Below are 5,313 nucleotides of genomic sequence, written 5' to 3'. Positions count from 1 at the left end.
GTTTTAGATAGTATAAAGTCTTGTTCTAAATCTCTAAAACTAATAGCTAGTTGCTAAAATTACCTGAGAGGTTTAGAATGGATCAACTAATTGTTAGCTATACCCCTCAAATAAGTATTAGTTGTTAGATGCCCCAACCTAGCTAAAAACCAGTTAACAGTTAGCTCTAGAGATTTAGAACATGGCCTAACACTACAAGAAACTGATAAATTTTCGTGGGTTTTATTAAGAACGTGGGTACCGACGTTCTTACATGAGTTAAGTTCATGGGTTTTGTTAAGAACGTGGGTACCAACATTCTTACTTTAAATTCGTGCGTCCTGGCCAAAACCGTCGAACTTAACGTATTAAGAACGTGGGTACCCATGTTCTTAAATTAAGTTCATGGGCCAACTCGACACCGTCGAACTTAACCAAAAAGACCTAAATCACCCCGCATCGCCGCGTGTCTCTCTCTCACAGCTCACTCGTTTGCCGCCCACCGTGCCTCAGCCAGAACAGCGCACCGCCGCTAGGCCACACAAACTCGTCCTCAGCTCGCTGCCCAGCAGCCCAAGCTCACCGCGCCACCGCCAACCCGTTCAATCTCGTACTCGGCTCGCCGCCCTCGCAGCCCAAGCTCACCGCGCCGCCACCAGCGCCATCCATCGCCGCCTACTGTTCCATCTCTTTCCCGGAGTAGGTGGTGGGCACGACGAAGGCCCAACGCCCCCACCACATTCGTGGAGCTCGGCACCTCATCCTATCGATACCCTCTCCCTCTCCGATTTCTGTTGGATTTCTCTTGGATTTCTGTTGTTGAGGACAGGTAACCAATTGCATGAAATTAGGTTTAGGGTCTATGCTTCATCATGTCCAGCTAGATATATACATACATGGCCAGTTAGTAGGTACACTAATTAGCTGTAATTAACTAGTTAACTGAGTAAAAATTAGCTAAAGACTTAACTGAAAAAATAGTTTATCTATTAGCTCTCCTATTTAGATGTAATAGAGCCAATGCACTAGAGCTAATTTAGACGAACTTTTAGCTAGTTAACGAATAGCCTTAGATCCAAACAAAATTCATGAGTCGAGGAGATATGATTACTCCCAAATTAGAGGAGAGGAGACCCCTTTTGCTTTGTATTCACAGCCCAATGGCTTCATGCCCAGGAGAAAACCTGGTGAAAAAAACAGTTCCTTACTATCCACAACTGTAACCAACTATGGAGCAGCCAAGAATACACTATACATCCTACTGTAAACAGCAACGAAGACAAGTGGCTGGACTTTCTTCTACCTGGGCGCCTGAAAGAAGCAGGAGTTGTACAGGGGCAGCTCAATGGCGGGTGCAGGTGGGAAGAGGGATGAAGAAGCCACATGGTGAGGGCTCCCATTGCTGATGCTCTCGTTCTGAGCCGTTGGAGTTGAGGCCTTGTTGTTGGTGGATGCGAAGGGGCTGTCAGGCAAGATGTGCTCCACGACCATGCCACTGCAACCCAGGCAAACAAGGAAACATTATTCATCAGTCCTAGACCAAACCAAGAAGAAAGGGAACAACTTGCACCGAGATAACAGCTTAACAACAGCCATCAGCTGCCACAGCATTTGTTTCCTTTTCCCCTGCCTTTCAGCCATTGCTATCCTTTTCCCCCCAATTTTGATCTTTAGTATTTTCTGAGGAGATATGATCTTTATTATTTTCTGAACTCGAAAAACTTGCCTGGCTCTTAGGGTTGATGCGTATACATGTGTTGCTATTTCTTGCTTGCTCCTTGTCGACGATGGTACAGATAGCAGTAGCACTGCTGTACACAAGCAGCAAGCAACACCCACCTCCTTGCATTGACTGTTGCATTTTATGAAACCTAAAGCCGTGTTTCCATCTAATTGTAGGCCCATTTGGCTCTAGTCTCCGGTCTCTCTCTCCACTCTAACTGCATGCCGACCCGCGTCTCCTCGACCATCACCACCTTGACGGTCTCCGTGAAGGTATTTTTCTTCTTTCTTTGATGCATATTATTAGAATTAGTTTGTTAGTTAAAATTTGATGCATGATTTTTGGGTAGTTGTTACAATTGTTGCATAATTTCTTGTTCATTGTAAATTAATCGATGTTAGGTTCAATGTTTGGTTAAATATTTTTTATGTCTAGTGATCCTTCCTAATAGAAGAAGGTCTTAATGATGTTTATTTACACATTTTTTATTTATGTTTGTATGCTTAATGATGTTTATTTACACATTTTTTATTTATGTTTGTATGCTTAATGATGTTTATTTACACCTTTTTTATACATTGAGTTATTTAGTTTTGGAAATGGATGACAATAGAAGAAGGGTGATGTATGATGGATTCAATAGCGTGACTCTAGGTCACTCAAAGGAATGGGTTAGGGATGCAAAACAATTCGTGGATCTCGCATTTTCCGGTGGACCTCGTGTGGTGAAGTGTCCATGTACCAAGTGTCGGAATTTTAAGTATGTGAGAAAGGCCGAAGAACTGGAGCATCACCTTTGCAAGAATGGGTTTATGCCTAACTATCTTGTGTGGCGCTCACATGGAGAAGTAGAGCAGAATATCACAGAGTCAGAAAGAATTGATGATGATGAGGAGGATCGGATGGATGACTTGGTGGCTGATATTAGTAGAGAGTATCCAACATTGGCCTCGGAACAGGCTATACCAGAGGAAGTGCAGGAGTTTTATAAGCTTCTTCACGCGTTAGAGGAAAAAGTGCATGACGACACCACTGTGACCGTGTTGCAGGTGGTTACACGTCTTATGGCAATGAAGGCAAAGTATAACTTCTCGAATAATTGCTATAACGATATAATCAATCTGATTATTGATCTCATCCCATCGAACCATAAGATGCCAAAAGACTTATACCAGTCTAAAAAGATTGTGTCCGGTCTTGGCATGAAGTATAAGAAGATTGATGTGTGCGAAGATAATTGCATGTTGTTCTGGAAGGAATATGAAGCAGCCACCCATTGTCAGAAATGCGGTAAATCAAGATATGCGGAGGTACTAAAAGAGGATGGAGCTACTTTTGCTACAAAAGTGGCAGTTAAACAGCTTCAATATATGCCCATCACTCCAAGGCTTAAACATCTATTTTAACCCCAGAAACTGCGAAGCTAATGTTGTGGCATAAGGAAAGAGACCGTGATAGCCAAGACCTAGACATTATGATGCATCCATCAGATGGCGATGCTTGGAAGGCTCTAGATTGTTTTGACCTAGAATTTGCAAGAGACGCTAGGAGTGTTCGTCTAGGCTTGTCCACTGATGGTTTCACTCCTTACGACAACAGTTCCACTTCATACTCTTGTTGGCCGGTTTTCATCATTGCCCTACAACCCCCCTCCCAACAAATGCATGAAAGAAGGGTTCATATTTCTTGCCCTTATTATTCCAGGGCCTAAACATCATGGAAAGAAGATCAATGTATTCATGCAACCGTTGATTGAAGAGTTCAAAGAGCTATGGGTAGGGGTAAAGGCTTATGATGGTCATCGAAAACGTGAATTTACCTTACGTGTTGTATATTTGTGGTCAATTCATGATTTGCCTGCATATGGTATTTGGTCTGGCTGGTGTGTCCACGGTCGACTGTGTTGTCCCATATGCATGGGGGACACACAAGCATATCGATTGGAGCATGGTAAAAAGGTCTCATTCTTTGATTGTCATCGACGGTTTCTTCCATCCAATCACCCGTTTCGAAATGATACGAAGTCATTTAGAAGAGGCATAAAAGTTAAAGAGGGTCCACCAAAACGTTTAATGGGTGAAGATATCATGATACAACATCGTGCCCTTCAAAGGGTTATAGAAGGTCATGAGTTTGAAGGCTATGGTCAAGATCACAACTGGACTCATATTTCTTTTCTCTCGGAACTTCCGTATGCGAAAGTATTGATTTTACCACACAACATAGATTTGATGCACCAAGAGTGCAATGTTGCTGAAAGCATCATAAGCATGTGTCTAAACATTAAGGGTAAAACAAAAGACAACATCAATGTTGGGAAAGATTTAGCTAATCTTTGCGATCGCCCTAGCCTTGAGGTCAAATTAAATCCTAATGGAAAGGAGAGGACACCACGAGCTCCATACTGTCTAAAGCCAGAAGAGCGAAAAGAAGTATTTCCATGGTTGAAAATGTTGAAGTTTACAGACCGCTATGCAGCTAACATAAAACGTACTGTTAACATCGACACTAATAAATTAAATGGGTTGAAGGCTCACGATTACCATATTTTGATGGAAAGACTTATGCCGGTAATGTTCCGTGGCTATTTGAAGCCTCCTCTGTGGAAGATGATTGCTGAACTTAGTTACATATATAGACATATATGTGCTAAGCAGATCTCAAAGAAATTGATGATTCAATTTGAGAAACAAATCATAGTGCTTGTATGCAAGATGGAAAAAGTATTTCCGCCTGGATTTATGAATGTGATGCAACATTTGCTAGTGCACTTACCTTATGAAGCATTGGTAGGAGGACCAGTGCAGTTCCGATGGATGTATAGTCAAGAAAGGGAATTGAAAAAACTTAGAGCTACTGTGCGGAACAAAGCAAGGGTTGAGGGGTGTATTGCAGAGGCCTTTGCAGCTAAAGAGATCACAATCTTCTCAAGTCAGTATTTATCACACAGTAACAACGTGAATGCTCAGTCAACACGGTATCTTTCTGAAGAAGAAGGTCCTTCGACCGACCTTAGTGTTTTTCTCTGGAAGGGAAAGGGGTCGACGCTTCTACTGCACATTATGTTGACATAAGAGAGCGTAATTTCACCATGCTCTACTTGTACACCAACATGGAGGAACTTGATCCATACATTGAAATGTTTGATTCCATATATTTAGCTGATCACAAACCTACACCAAAGGAACTGGATAATCTACGTATGAAAGGGTATGAAAGGGATGAACGGAGGTCCATGTTTCATTGAATGGTTCCACGAGCATGTAATTATCTCTTTATAATTTTCCTTTGTGTACTTAGTTTGCACATACGACTTGCTATTTAACTATATCTTTTTTTCTGCTCTATGTAGTGTAAGAAACTTGACTCTCTAGTCTCGGATGATTTGCGATAGATATCACATGGTCAGTTGAAAGCAAGAAAATATAGCCGCTATGATATTAATGGATATCGTTTTCGAACATCAAAATTAGAAAAAATCCGCCCGCAGGCAGCCACGACAAAAAGTGGAGTAGTAGCAACTGCCTCAAATGCAGACGGAGGCACTCATGACTATTATGGTGTTCTTCAAGACATAACTGAGTACACTCTTGGTGGGGCCAAAGAGTTCA

Source organism: Zea mays, chromosome 4 (assembly GCF_902167145.1).
Source record: "Zea mays cultivar B73 chromosome 4, Zm-B73-REFERENCE-NAM-5.0, whole genome shotgun sequence".
NCBI classification, from domain to species: Eukaryota; Viridiplantae; Streptophyta; class Magnoliopsida; order Poales; family Poaceae; genus Zea; species Zea mays.
The sequence above is the reverse complement of the archived record's forward strand: the minus strand, read 5'-3'. Positions refer to the sequence as shown.